This window comes from Coenobita brevimanus, chromosome 64 (genome assembly GCF_032717465.1).
Source record: "Coenobita brevimanus isolate Jiangsu-jjx chromosome 64, ASM3271746v2, whole genome shotgun sequence".
NCBI lineage: Eukaryota > Metazoa > Arthropoda > Malacostraca > Decapoda > Coenobitidae > Coenobita > Coenobita brevimanus.
Window position 1 is genome coordinate 1045850 of NC_137017.1, and position 15961 is coordinate 1061810.

At 45.8% G+C, this 15961-nt stretch overlaps 1 non-coding gene across 1 annotated transcript; it reads right to left on the bottom strand.

Moving 5' to 3' along the window:
- Window positions 1-3531: 3531 nt before the first annotated feature.
- Window positions 3532-3650, bottom strand: LOC145404763 (5S ribosomal RNA). Its single transcript, XR_013898220.1, has one exon. It is a non-coding gene; the product is annotated as a 5S ribosomal RNA (ribosomal RNA).
- Window positions 3651-15961: the final 12311 nt, after the last annotated feature.

Here is a 15961-nt window from a genome sequence, read left to right on the forward strand (position 1 = left end):
CAGTTTTAAGCCAAGCTCGAGTAAACAGGGTATAGTTACCAGAAAAAGTCTGATGTATAAAATGATTTAGGGTTTGGAAGGCTGGGGCAGGGAAGAGTTTGGTTATATGAATGCCGTTAAAACAACTTCCACAAGACCCTCCGACATGTCATAAAAATATCCCCTCCTTATGCCAATTACTACACCAGTCCTAATTGAGAAACCTTAAACTTGTACTGTACTAGTATTTACAGTGGGTATTAGCATCGAAGTGGCGACAAATAAAGAGGTTTGGCATGTAGGAGGATTGCTGGGTCTTAGTGAAGTTCAATTTAGAGATGAAGTTGTTGAAGAGAGAGAGAGAGAGAGAGAGAGAAGAAGAAGAAATAGAAATATAACTCGACCACACACCGCACTGGCAGGCGGTAGGGATCCTGTGTGGGCGGACAAGGTGAAAAAGATTGACTTACTGAGAACTCCAGTGCTGCGAATCATTGGTTGTGGGAAAAAGCGCTGGCAGTAGAGGGATTGATATGGCTGCTATTTTTACACGAGGATAGGATGAAGGAATGACACACCGAGAGGAGTAATTGACTAGGCCAGTTGGGGCAGGTAGATGGGTTGAGAGAGAGAGAGAGAGAGATTTCTAGAATTTTATAAGAGGACTGGAATAAGTTATTACACACTGAGACGAAAATGACGAGAACAAGTGATGCAGTAGTTGGGTTGATTTGCTAAGAACTGCAGATCATTTAATAGAGAGAGTCAAAGGAGTACGTAGGAAAGCAAATAGCAATGGCTGTCTGGTATAGGGAAGGCTGTAACTAACAAAACTATACCACCACTTAAGGGCAAAGACGGAAAAGCCGAAGCCAACAGGAAGTAGCGAGAAGGATCACTGCGAAGTATTTATCGACAGCCGTGCTATCGTGTCCTTTGAATAATTTAAATACCTGAATTAAATATCATAATCTTCAGTTAGTTAGGGAAAAGAGATTCAGGGCTTCTAAACGTTCATAGTATGGTTTGTTTCTCAATCTAGGTATCATTTTGGTCACGCTTCGTTGTACTCTTTCAAGTTTATATCTTTTTTGTTATAAGGCGACCAGAACTGGGCACAATACTCTAAATGTGGGCGAACTAGAGAATTAGATAAGGTGAGGATATTATCTGATTTATATTCGAACTCTCTACCAATGAATCCGATTAATTTGTTGGTTTGCATATGTATTATATTCGTGTATATTGTTTCATGTCAATTATTTTTATTTTGCAATGCAAGACGAGGAAAACCAGGTTGATAATAATCCAAGAGATTCACTTTGCTTATAACAGTTATAGTAAAGTGTCAGAAATAAATCGTTCAGGATTGTTATGTGGATATTATCGGAGCGTAAAGTTGGGTGAGGGTGAGAGAGGCTTGCGAAAGTAGAAGTGTGTGTGTGTGTGTGTGTGAGAGAGAGAGAGAGAGAGAGAGAGAGAGAGAGAGAGAGAGAGAGAGAGAGAGGTTGGGGTAGGCAGAGTGAGAGTGAAAGTAAGAGAGGCTAAGGGAAAGTGAAAGAGGCTTGGAAAAGAGGTAGAGAAGGTGAAGATACTGGGGGAAAGAAAGAGAAAGAGAGGGAGAGAGAGATGGAGATTACGGGAAGGTGGAGGAAAGTGAGAGAAGGGTAGGGGGAGGCTGGAGAAATGAGAAATACTGTACTCGTAAGCTATGGAGAGGGAGGGAAGGTAAGGGGGGGGTAGGGAACAGTGAGGGGAAGTAAACGAGAGCAAGAGTGAGGATGGTGGGGTGAGTGGAGGGAAAGTGAGAGTGAAGGAGTCTGGGGGGGAGTGAGGGGGGGGGGGAGTTGCTACCAGTGTGGGCTTCCCCGCGACCATTGAATCAAAACTCACTTACTCCTGCCACTTCACTCACTCACTCCACCCGCACACTTTGTATACACTCATCTGGATCTCTCTCTCTCTCTCTCTCTCTCTCTCTCTCTCTCTCTCTCTCTCTCTCTCTCTCTCTCTCTCTCTCTCTATTTTGTTAGATAGCCGGGTACAGCGTTGCCTGGTTATATAAGCGTTTTATTATCAACTTCCTCTTTATCCCACGAAAGGAGGATGGTAGACTGCAGGCTAAAGTAGCTTCAGCCTTTACTTCACCCAGTTTATGTCTGGATGTGACTCTCTGGCCACAACAGCAAGTCTGTTATGTTACACACTTGTTTGGCAAGGTGGGAAGACGACACAGTGACTTGACAACCTCATCTCGAATTCCTTAAACATACAAGTTTATCTTCTAACTAACAGGCTTTCTTTCCGGATGATGAAAATTGTCTTGTGCCCTAAATCCATATACTATATATCAATGCGCATGAGATCCATCGCCTTGTCGCTCTGAACCAGTGCTGTGCGAGCATACGCCTACATATAAAAGGACATAATAACAGCACTCTTGTTAAATGAATGCCGCATCACGGTTGAATTCGAGCCCAGTTTCAGGGCATCGTAGTTCGGGAGGCGAATACGATAATCACTAAGTCACCGTGGCTTCCGTCGCGTGGTAGCCTGAATGGAATACCTGTAAATAAATGCGCCCCAAGTAGCGAAAAGTATTAAGAAATTGATCGATTAGTTAGTGGCGCGCGCTTGTCGTGTGTGTGTGTGTGTGTGTGTGTGTGTGTGTGTTTAATGGATATAAATTAGATGAAATCCCCTGGACTCTAAAGATATATATTACTAATAATATTACCATAGTGTTTTTTCTGGCATTGATGAGCAACAATTAGATCGTTATCATGCGGTAATCTTGGAGACAAAGCAGTGGTGAACCATACTTAGCAGCACTAGTATCAGCAGAATACTTTGTCCTATACCGGGTACCTTATCTTGCCTTCTCTATCTTACATTGGGAGAAGAGAGAAAGAAAGGAAGGGGAGAGCATATGGGGGAGACAGAAGATATGAAAAACAGAGGGAGGGAGTGAACGGTAAGGGGGAAGAGAGGAGGAGGAACGGGAAAGAGACATGGAATGGTGAGGGATGAGGGGAAGGAAAGGGATGTAAGGAAAAGGAGAGGAGGGAGTGAAAAGTAGAATGTGATACAGGATTTAAGAAGGAGAGGAAACTAAACATGAGAGGAGGGGGGGATAGTGGGAAGCGGGAAGGGTGAGATAATAGGGAGGAAAGAAAAGGAAGAAATCTGTTTTTACCATCTTCTCCTACTCTTCTTTGCATTTTCATTCCACATTACACTCCCCATCACACACACACACACACACACACACACACACACACACACACACACACACACACACACACACACACACACATTACCATCCCATTATACGCTGTTCTTTCAACTAGACATTAATGGAGCTTGTGTTCCCTCAGCTGAATTGAATAATCTGATATTCGTTAAGTTTTTATATCTGAAGAATCAGGAATCGTACATTCATTCATTCATTGCCAGACGCCATGTATCCCAGACGGGGTGGCCAAGGGCTTAGAGTTAATTGTTTTACAGGGAGGGGCACTAATCCTCCACCAACCCCACTTGACGTAGGGATGCCAACAGCATCTGGTGTTCCCAGGCGGTCACCCATCCAAGTACTAACCAGACCCAACGTTGCTTAACTTCGCTGATCAAACGGGAAGCGGTGTACTGAACGTGGTATGGCCGTTGGCCAATCGTACATCACTTAACATTAAAGAGAGAAATATTAGAACACTGAAGTTCTGGGCTTGTGCAGCACCTTTGCGGAGAAAATATTTTCATTTTAGGGCCTAATAAATGTTGCAGATGTCATTGTGGCTAACGCAAGACGATGTTACTCAGCTTTGGAATCGTTTCCCCTCTTCAAAAGATTAATTTAGAGCATGTTCAGATGTCGCGCAAAATTATCTTTATTTGGTGCTGAGAAAATTTTAAGTTAGGCAGTGAAGCAGTGTAATGGTACACAACCCCAGTTTAGTGGCCAAAGATATATTTTAAGTTCATGTTGCGAAGTGGAGCATAGACTTCGCGTTTGTTGTGGATCGTCGGAAAACCTACCCAGTTTAGTGTCCGAATGCAGATTTTAAGTTCGTGTTGCGAAGCTGTATAGGATCTCCCTGTTTAGTGGCCAGAATCACGCTGCGTTTAGTGGCCGAAGACGTATTCCAAGAAGCTGTGGGGGAGGGTGTACAGCAAGTGGCAACAAGGACGGGAGTTGTGTGAGTTGGGTGGTCGCTGCTCTTTTGTGGAGCCACTTGTTGCTCCACCAGGCCACACCACCACCATAACTGAACTGCGGACACGGCACAGGGTGAGGAGGGGTAGAAGGGAAAGGGGAAGGGTAGAGGGGAAGATGGAAGTAGGGTAGCTGGGTGGGTGGTGGAGAGAGGAGAGATTATAGCATGGTAGAGAGGGGGAGACAATGGTAGAGAGGAAAGGGGGAGGGGATGGTAGAGAGAAGAGGGAGATTATAGCTGGGAAGAGAGATAGAGAGGAGGGGGAGACAAAGGTGGAGAGGAAAGGGAGAGAATGGAGAGCAGGGTGGAGGAGAAGTAGGAAGTTGGATAGGAGGGTCGTTGGTGGAGAGAGAGAGAGAGAAGAGGGAGAGTTATGCAGAGGGAAAGAGAACAACTAGAGCGCAAAAAGGGAGAGAGTGAAGTCGATGGTAAGAGGGGGAATGTATGCATTTCAAACATGTACAGTATGGGAAGGAGAGAGAAAAGAGGGAGGAGGCTATGGAGAAAGAGAGAGGGAGAGAGAGAGAGAGAGAGAAAGAGAGAGAGAGAGAGAGATGCCCTTGTGTGACCGTGAAACCAACCACTTAATTCACGAGGAAGTAGAGTATGTGGCGAAAGAGAGGAGAGTGTGTAAGACAAGGGAGAGGGAGGAGGAGGACGTCGCCTACGAGATGAGTAAGGTGGGACGAAGGTGCAGAGGGGCTGAGGTAGAGGAGAAGAAGAGGGGAGTATAGGGTAACGAGCTGAAGGGGAAAGGATAGGGGGAAGGAAGCAGGAAATAAAGTGTGTGGTGAAATGTGGAGAGGAATAATATTAAAGAAGAGAAAGGGAAACACAGTTAGAAAGAGGGAATGGAGTACTGTAGTGGGAAGAAAGAGTTGAGGAACTAGCGAGGGAGTAAAACAGAGTAGAGGAGAGGCAGTGACGAGCAGGGGAGAGGACAGGATACGGTACAGGTGGGGGAGGAGAGGGATTAGGGTGTGGGAGGTTAGGGATTAGGGTGGGCGAGAATAGGGATTAGAGTGGGGGAGCAGAGGGTTTAGGGTGGGGGAGGAGAGGGATTAGGGTGGGGGAAGGGGGGAATATAGAAGGCGAGAGGGGGAAGGGGGAGGGAGAAGGAAGAAGAGGATACTGCACTGAACAGAGGTAGGAATGAGATGATGGAAAGAGAAGTGCGGGCAGGAAGGAGAAGAAGGGAAGGAACAAAATGAAAGGAAGACGAAACCAGGAAAAGGGAAAAATAATTATGGAAAGGAGGCGATTAAAGGAAAAAGGAAAATAATAACTAAAGAAAACCAGAAAAATATAAAGGTAGGAAAATGTTGAGATAGATAGGTCAGGTGGAGAGAAAGAGGAGTGAGAGACTGACTAGGAGAATGAGATGGTTGAGAGGAGAAGGCGTGAGGTCGACAATAAGGTGGATAGATAAGATGGGGGAGTATGTGTGAGAAGCTGGTGTGTGTCGCGGGAGGAGAGATCGTTACTGAGTAGGGGGCCTCATGTCGGAACCACCCCTCACAGGATGCGGCGTCAGGGAGTAGATTAATAGGTAGGAAAAGGGAAGAGAAGGAGGAGGAACTGATAAGATGCGAAACTATAACCAGAAGTGTGGGTGGACGCGGAAGGAAGAGCAGCATGATGGAGAGAGTAGGATGAATGAAGGATCGAGAATTGGTCTTAGGAGGGAGGAGGGGAACAGGACGATCGAGGAAGAAGAATTGGGGGAGGAGGGAAAAGAAGTTAAAAAACGAGGAAGGGGAAGAGGAAGAAGGATGTATGAACGATAGATGATTAAATTAGGGGTGGGAGAGAGAGACAGACAGACAGACAGACAGACAGAGACAGAGACAGAGAAGTTTCAGAAAAAAAAAAAAAAAAGAAGTAAGGAGGGCGAGAAGGAGGAAGTGAAGAGGGTGGGGAGAGGAGGAGGGATATGGAGGAGAGAGGGGGTAGGGGAAGGTACCGGTAGTAAGGGGAGGGGCCTAGGGAGGTGGGGGAGGGAAAGGAGAGGAGAGAGGGAGGGGGAGGGGAAAGGAGAGGGAGGGGAGGAAAAGAGTCAGAGGTGTCATGATAAACAATACATGGTGGTATCCAAGGTGAGGGGAGGGAGGGGAGAGGATAAGAGAGAGAGGGGTGAGAAAGGATAAAGAGAGGGGGAGGAATGGAGAAGGAGTGAGAGGGGATGCGAGAGACGAGGGAGCAGGGAGGGAAGAGGGAGGAGAAGGGCGAAGAAAAAGAGGAGAGATAAGGAGGAATGATGGATGAGGGGAGGGTGATAGGAGAAAAAAGTGAGAAAGAAGGGTGAGTGAGTAGGGGTAAGGTAAGAGAGAGAGAGAGAGAGAGAGAGAGAGAGAGAGAGAGAGGAACGAGAACGAGCGAGTAGGAGTTGAGGGAAAGGAGAGAACAAATGGGGAGGGGAGGGGGGAGGAGAAAAGGGAAAGTGAAGCAAAATGAAAGGAGACTCAAGAAGAGGAAAAGGGATGAGGAGAAGGGAGACGAGAAGAGAACGGAGAGGTACGTGAGGGGAGAGGACTGTGAGAAGAAAAGTAAGGAAGTGATAGGTGAGTGAGGGGAGGAGGAGGGGGAGGGGTGAGTTGTCCTCGAAAGTTATTAAAGTCAACTCGAGACGGATGAGGGGAGTAAGGGGAGGGAAGGGGGCAGTGGCGACGAGGGGAGGAATGAGGAGAATGAGGAGTGGTGACAGGAGAGGGTGTCGATGGGGGGAAGGCAGTGGCGATAAGGGGAGAAGAGTGGGGGATGAGGGGAGGGGAGGGAAAGGGGAGGTGGAATAAGAAGGGATAAGGGATGGGGGAGGAGTAAGGAGAGAGGGGTCAGGAGTAAGGGGAGGAGGGAAGTGAGTGAGGGGAGGCCGAGTGAGTGAGGAGAGGCCGTGGCGATGACTCTCAGTATGGCTTGTCACTCCAGCCTTGACGACCATTGCTACTCACACCGCCTTCCGGGTACCTCACTCCCATTCCAATCCCGCAGTTCACCCAGGAAGGCCACTAACACAAAACTGCCACCCCGAGTACCGATTCCCCCCAGCCAGTCCCAGAGTTTACCTAGGACGGCCTCACAACCAATGATCGTCCAGGTATGTTTGCCACGAAGCAGGGGACGCAAACGCCTTATTCAGTTACAGAATTTATCCAGGGTGGCATAGAACACACACACACACACACACACACACACACACACACACGTTCTCTGTCGTCAACACCCATTACCGTACTGTCCAATCCCGGTGGAGGGTCACCCAGGACGGCCGTACCGCAAGCCTCACTGTCGCATTACCCAATCCCGGAGTTTATCCAGGAAGGCATTGAAAATATCATTGCCTCTAAGGTCCTCTGTGGCAGTCGAACGCCTTAACCAAACCCAGAGTTCATCCAGGATAGCCACTCAGGGCATCCACAAACCTAATCCTATCCGCGAATCCATCCAAGGTGACCGCCAACGTAAAAGCGCTCGCAAACTTCTCTACCACAAATCAGGGACCGACACGCGTTAAGAGAGATAGGATTTAACCCTTTCTCAGGCACAGAATTCCCTAAGTTGATATCGTGTGACGTTAGCTGAACTATTATTGCAAAATGTGCCTTTGTCACTGAATCTTAGAATATTTTGTTCATGCCGCAAATGACCTTAGGATTTGGCGCGACAGATTTTTTTTTTTTTTAATAACTGTGAATATCTGTTGGCCTATCCTTTCATTCTTCCTGTGTAGCCGCCACATAAAATTCCCCTTAATTTTCCTCCTCCTGCGTGCTTACTCCTCCACTTTGTCTCTCCCCGTCGTTCTCTCTTCCTCTCCTCATTCTCCCACTGCATTCATTTCCATCGGCTGTATTATTAAAACAAAGTGCGCAAAGCTATAAGCATGTCTCTAATTTTTGTCGGGTCATTTATGGAACACCAGCATTTGTTTGGTGTGATCATCCTCATCCCTCTGTACTGAGTGTGGTCCAGAACAATACAGAAAGGTTAGGGATTTTCTGTACAATGTTGCATTAGTGGACAGGAAGAGGAGGCTTTTCCACACCTTCGCTCTCTCAGCTACTTTCGACCCTATACACTCACGGTCAGCCCCATACTCTCACAGTTTGCCCCCATAGCCTCACGGTCGGCCCTATACCCTCACTGTCTGCCCCATACTCTCACTGTCAGCCCCATACTCTCACTGTCTGCCCCATACCCTCACGGTCGGCCCTGTACACATTCACGGTCGTCCCCATACACACTCACGGTCGGCCCCATACACTCTCACGGTCGGCCCTATACACTGTCATCACAATGTCTTGGAATTGTACGTCTGTAATGTAACATTTCCAGTGCAATGTTTTGTAAGCTTCCTTGTAGCCGTTACTCACGTCTAGGGGTTCCTGTGGCCTTCATAGTTCACTGAATTATGTGTCTTGTTGGCAGTAAGCAACCTCGTAGCAGTTATTCACGTTTAGGTGTGCGTGTCTTTCATAGCTCAGAATATTAGTATCTGGTTGGATATATCTGTGAATGTATACAGCCTCGTAGCGATTACTCACGTGTCCAAGCAATTAAGTTTCCCCTTGGTAGTAGCGTTGGAAGTAAGCAACTTCGTGGCGATACGTCTGGTCGTGTGTGTGTGTTTGTGGTCCTCGTGTCCAAGAAACTATCTCCTTGGTAGAAGCGTCGGAAGTAAGTAGCTTCGTAGCAGTTACTCACGTCTGGTTGTGTGAGTGTGCGCGCGTGTGGTGCAGCGTCTGTGAAGTGGAGTGGGAGGCGTGTGTGTGTGGTCGGGAGGACTGGCAGGCAGGGAGTGTGTGTGCCACGCTCGCAGTAACCTGGTTATGAGCTGCGCCACACCCCTCCACCCACCGCCCTACCCTGTCCTCGCCCCTCCACCCGCCTCCCTACCTTACCGCACTCCTGTCCCTCACCTCCCTCTCCCTACTCCTACCCCTTCCCTATACCTTACCTTGCCTCCACACCTCGGTTCTCCTGCCCCTTCCCAAACCTCCCTACCCTACCCTACCCTACCCTTACTCCTAGTTTTCCCACCATTCGCCTACTCCTTCCCCTCTTTCCTCCTCCATACCCTACTCCACATGTCTCCTTTCCCCTCCCTTTCCATACTGTACGCCTTGTCCCTTCCCCTTTTCCCTCCTATCTCCATACACTCTCTCGCTTTTCTCTCTCCCTCCATTTTCTCTCCAGTTCCACCCATCTCCACTCACTGTGGCCCTTTCCCCTCTCCCTACCCTTCTCTACTCCTCTTGCCTACCCTTCCCCTCCCTTTCACGCATCCCATTCGCTTTGTCTCCCTCCCCTCTCTACCCTCCAGCTACCCCTCTCCCTACCCACCCCACACACACTGTCTCTCTCCCCTTCCCTTCCCTCCCGTACCTCTCCCCACAAACTTTCCCCCTTCCGATACTCATCTCTCGGCTTTCTTCTTCCCCTTCCATCCTCTCCCCTCAGCACTCCCGTTGCATCCCTCCTTGCTTCCCCTCCCCTCCCACACTTCACCATCCTCCCTCTGCCGTCCCCTCCTCTTCCCTCCCACGTTTCACTGTCCTCCCCCTCCCCTGCCGTCCATCTCCTTCACATCAAGCCCTAGAACCGAAAGAGAGGGGGGAAGGGGGACGAGGGAGAGGGAGAAGTGTTGAAGCAGTGGGTAGGAGGGGAAGAGGAGGAGGGGAAAGAGCGAAAGCGGAGGAGGGAGGGATTGAAACGGTATGGGAGAGGGAAGCCGAGGGTGAATGGAGGAGGGAGCCGAGTAGAGGAAGGAGAAGGGAGAAGTGGAAATAGAAAGGCGGACAGGGAATGAGGAAGGTGGAGAGGAAAAAGGTGAGAGAGCAGGAGAAGCGAGGCAGGAGAGAGGAGGGCGAGAGGGTCGGGGGAAATCCAGGTGTCAGTGTGGATTGTCACTTGTATTGAGACAGACGAGGGGAAAGTATAATGCCCTCAGACCATCTTTTTGTTTCATGTGAACTGCAGGATTTACTTGGCTTGTTTCGTCGTATAGTAGGTGCGTCATCGTCATCATCATCATCATCATCATCATCATCATCATCAATTCATCAATCTTTTTTATACAGACGAGAATGTAGTATGTTAATCAATTTAGCAGCTTAATGTCACAGGTATACCATCGTCATCATCATATCGTCACCCGTGTTGAGAGTGGCGAGAGGACTTTTTGCTTTCATATGGGCTGCACTATACAGTATACCCGCCTCGTATATCAGTTTAATAAGTGTATGGTGCGTATGTCTTGATCGTTATTATTATCAGCTTATCATCATCATCAAAAGTCTTTTATCATTATCATCATCGTCATTAACATCAAAAATATATCATCATCATCATTATCATCATCGTCATTAACTTCAAGAATGTCATCATCATCATTATCATCATCATTATTTTGACGAGGTTTCCCACAAATTAATAGGGGTGAGTAGTATCCAAAAATGAAAAAAAAATATATATATAACATAATAATAATAATAATAATAATATAAAAATAACAATGAGAGAGAGAGAGAGAGAGAGAGAGAGATAATAATAATAATAATAATAATAATAATAATATAAAAATAATAATGAGAGAGAGAGAGAGAGAGAGAGAGAGAGAGAGAGAGAGAGGAGTGTGATAAATCAGAGGTGGTTGGTGCTCCTCTTCCCCGCCCTATAAGGTTCGTGGTTAACACCCTCACATCCTCCACATCATCCACACACGCCGAGATCAAGGGGCTTATTCCCGTGGGATTGGCAGGATCTTAACACCTCTCTCTTAGCGATTTATTGGACAGTTTACATCTTTTTTTTTTTTTTTTTTTTTTTTTTTTTGGGGGGGAGAAGGGGCATTTTACGTCTTTAAAAAACCTGTATATTTCTTTTTGATGGTTTATTTGGCACATTGCATCTTAAAATTGACGCCTATGTTTTGTTTTATTTTGATTTTGTTTGTCATATTGAATCTTAAATGTTGCCCGTATCTTTTCATGGATTTCTCACCATTGTATGACGCTGCATGCTGTGAGTGGTGGCTGTGGCAGTAAGACCTCCAAGCGTTTCTGTCCCTACTGATTAACGATCTCTCTGCCCACGAAAGACGATCCTCTCTTAATTTCCTTTTTACATATTTCTGGTTCCGTAGATATCTCATGGACATCAAGAAATTTGTTATGTCACCGGATAAAGTCGCCCGTCGTAAAGGTTGGAACGTGGGGATCGGAGTGAGCTCAGAAATAAGCCCCTTTAGGATACATAATTTATCTTATATCTAGACTCTTATAACTCATAATCTTTGCTTCCCTTCTTATCGGTAACGCTGAGAGAATTTTCCATATAACTTTAATTACAAATTGTTAATAAGTCTCTTTTAACTTTTTAAAGAGAAAAACGTATGTAACCAAGTCATATCGAAATGTAAAGTACTGTGTTTATTATGTTATAGCATATCACATATTAGTAACTTTTTGATAGTTGTCTACATTTGTTATAATAAACACCGTTAAGAATTTTTAAAGATAACAATTTGCTTAATGAAATCGTCTAAAAATAACTTTCTGCGCCGTAGTGAAAACAAATCTTGAATATCATACCTGCCAGATTTTGTAAATGCTATAATTTTCTTCCCTCCCCTGTGGAACTTGACCAGAATATTGTGGAGATTACAAATCGTTTCCCTCGTTCCCGCCCCCCCAATCAGCCACAGGTAAATGCAGAGCAGGTAATTCGCAGTTAAAGTGTTAATTAGGGACCACAGGGCATGTTCCTAATTCTGATTTTTCCATTCTCCCCACATTTTAAACACACCGAGTAAATTTTGGTTTCAGTTACCGTTATTTATTCCAGTCTTTACTATTGCCTGCTTTCCTGGCACGTTTGGGGACCGTATTCTAAGTGGCGTTGAAGCCTTCCTAGCATCTCCACCGTAGCTGTTTATTGTGCTTATTGTGCTACACCTTAACACTGACTTCTGTGGTTTTGTATCGTTTTATTATCGACACAGTTTGCATCAGTAAAGGAGGATACTGAGGTGCAGTGTGTATAATAAGTCGCAAAGGGAGACTTGTTACGGACTCTCCAAAGACAGTATACGGCCTCGGGTTTCGGTAAGCGTCGTTACCCCATAGATTTAGGTTGACGAACTTGGAGGCTTATAAATGACGCCCATAAAGCTGGTAGTGTTGACCTGTATCTGTGTTGACCAGATTGGGGATTGATTGATTGATTATCTGCTCTATCTGGACAGCATAGCGTCAAAGGTCATTGGTGTCATGTAGCAAAAATAAAATTATAAAGACGAGAACATAACCCGCAACGTTAAATACTACCACACACAATAAAGATATAGTTGACCGAGGGTTTTTTGGTGGTAGGTCAAATGTGAAGCAACTGTGAGGCTGACCTAATGTGAGACGAATAACCTCCTCCCTGGCTATCACCCTTACTTCACGTCCCTGAGGGAAGAACAGCCCTTGACCCTCGAAATTGGCACTGTGGGGCGGGATGGGGTGGGGGGCTGGAAGAACTGTGAGACCGTCAGTGTTATCCATTGTCTTGTTCTCCCATTATCTCATTTCACCTTCGTTAGAGGGCGACATGTTCATTGCCTATTCACTTCCTTTACTTTGGAGAGAGAGAGAGAGAGAGAGAGAGAGAGAGAGAGAGAGAGAGAGAGAATTATTACGCTAGGAATAATATGTATGTGATATATCTATATATCTGTCTATCTATCTATCTATATCTATATGTATACAGTATATATATATATATATAATGGAAATCGTACAGCAGTAGAAGGTAAATTGAAAGACGAACCCACCCTGTACAGTGTATGTGTAGAGCAGTGTCACCAGCCACCACAACACGTGATGCAAGCACATTTCATATCCCATGCATGGACAAGAATCACCTGGGACTCCTTTCTCCTCAATCATGTCTCAAAGAAATTCACTATTCTTGCTCTGGATCTTTGCACGTCATGTGTTTTTGAGAAACTGGATGATGACCTCCATAATGATCAACATTATTATTTTTTATTTTTATACTAGAGTGAAGAAGGAATACTTTTTAGGGACAAAGACAGAAGAAAAAAAAAAGGCTGAAACCATGTTGGGTTGCAGCGGCACCAAAAATCGGACGACACGACAGTGTTGGAAATTCCACTTGAATAACTTTTCACTTCATATTTATGGTCCCCAGAATATCACCGAGCTTTCTTCAGGGTCTCACCACCCTATATGAGCAGGTGGCTAAGGATGATGAATAAGTAAATTACTACTGTTGTTGCTGTTACGTTGAAAGTAAGGCATGACTTGTAGATATGCCAGCTAAATGTGATCATACTTCGTGTTACACCCAGCTGGTGGTGATGGTGGCGGGCCTCAATGTTACGTCAGTCATCTACACCAGCCCTCATCCACCTTACATCCTTCCTTCCGCATGTCACCCTCACCTCCTCTTTCGCCCCCTCACTTTGCCAGGGGAGGAGGAGGAAGGGGGATGCCTCAAGGGAGTAGGGTAGCAAGGCGGAACTAGGTCATGGTAACAGTGGGGTGTTTGTCATTTTATAGTCATGTCATTTGCAGCTCATTTCTTCTGGGCCTTGAATGACGTCGCTCCTCAGAATATTGGGGCTTTTGCTGAATACCGTAGTAAATAAAAAAGTTAAACATACAGTAGAGAGTGGTTAGGGAGGTTGCAGTAGCGGTAGGGGAGGGGGAGAGGTAAAGTGAGAGGATGGAGAGGGAAGGGAAAGATAGGTAGGGGAGGGGAAGGGGAATGTCTTAAGGAAGTAGGGCAATAAGGAGGAACTAGGTCATATCACCACCGTAACAGTAAGGAGGAGGAGGGTAGGCAGCTCAAGGGAGGGTGGTTGTGAGGAGGGACTCGATCATATTGCGCAACAATCAAATAACCAAACCTTCACCCACAACACTGTCTACTGCCAGTACTAATCGTATTTCGTTGTCTGTCCTCTGTGTCTGCCTGTCCTCCTAACCTACACCATAACTGCTATCGGCCCCGCTAGCAGTAATATTCTGTTTCTCCGTCGTGTCTCGTTCTTTTCAGTCATCCTAACTTACACAGTTTAATTGGCATCTATAACTGTCATCTGTTACGCTGATTGTGCCTTCTTTGTGTCCTAACCTGCACCATACCACTGTCTACTGCCACGGTCTTTTGTCTCACCGTCTCTTCCTCCTAAGTTGCATCATACCACTATCTATAATCACTCTTTATTTTTTTCACTGTCCATGATTTGTGTACATTCCATCCTCCTCCTAATCTACACCTTATCAGTGTCTCTTAGCCTAACTGCTGTTTTTCCGTTGTTCCTTGTGTCGTCCGTACAGCTTTATAATGTTTCCCGTGTCTACCACTATCTTCTTTGTCACCATTTGTGCCTTGTATCAGTCCTGCCGTCCTTCAGACTCTCCGTTGACATTACCATGGTGATTGAGAGGCAGGGCTGGGGTAGTGATGAGCTGGAGATGCAGAGGTAGGTTGGGGTGGGGAGGAGGAGGAGGAAGGGGGAGGAGATATCAAGCTGACGTCCATGTGACCACCGCCCCTATCTGTGTGTGTGTGTGTGTGTGTGTGTGTGTGTGTGTGTGTGTGTGTGTGTGTGTGTGTGTAGAAATAAGTAGTTCATATACCTTCGTTTGATCTTTTCGCTACTGTAGACCTACTTAAGTACAGTACAGTATTTTCATCACCATAACTTTAACTGGTTCTGTTAATGTGATGGAAATCCGGAGTCCTTTCAGTACAATTATGTTGTTTTTAAGTCTTTCCGCTACCAAGGGGTTTTATTCAGGCGTGGGGAAAGGTCTAATAGTGTAGTTGATGAAAATTATCTCATCCTCTCAGCATGAAGAGTATGTCAAGTTTGATTAAGTCGTCTGTCGGTAGCAAGAATGGAATCAAGAAAAAGTAATTTCAGTGAAAGTGTAGAGTCAGAAGAATCATCTCATTAACCTTTTCGACGCTACGGATGAACCTGAGTATTTAAATCTGAGTATAACACCATACGATTATAATTGTGAACAGTACCTGAACGATATCCTTAACCTCCTCTAGCCAGTGCACACCACCTTTAAATCATTCATGCTAGCTCAAGATGCTTTTGTTAAGCGTAGCAGATACTTTCTAACTGTAAAGGGTTTGATGTCTCCCTTTCACTACAAGGGATGGAGCTGGTGGGGGACGTTTTCTCGCGGTAGAATCGATATAGCCGGGATATGCAGAGGATGATGGTGGACTTAGGAGAAGGCAGCTTCAGCCTGCAGTTTGTCGAGTTCACATTCAGATGAACCTGGCATTGTCACAGCAACAACAACTACAACTAGAGAGCTTTGCTAAGTTGAATAAAATCGTCTGGTGGCGGACTGAATAAAGCGAAAAAACTCGTCACTGGAGTTGGAGTGAAAGGGTACACCATCATCTTGGAAAATCGTTTGTCAAACCTTTCCTTGGTACGAAGACACTTTGTTGCTGTGTTCTGTGTAGTACCAGACGATTATATTTACGTCGCAGGAAAATCCGTAGCAAGTAGTTTATTCCTAGTTTGACCATGTCAGTACGAGGACGTCGTTTATGTATTCATCTAGCTGCCACCAAGCGGTTTTAGTCAGCTTTGGAGAACACTACAATACTGAAGGTGTTCATGAAGCCTGTATATAATCCCTGGTTTTCGAAAGATCTCTCATGAACAGAATAAAATTGGTTGGAGATAGCAAGCGTAAAATATACTTCATCATGTAGGAGGC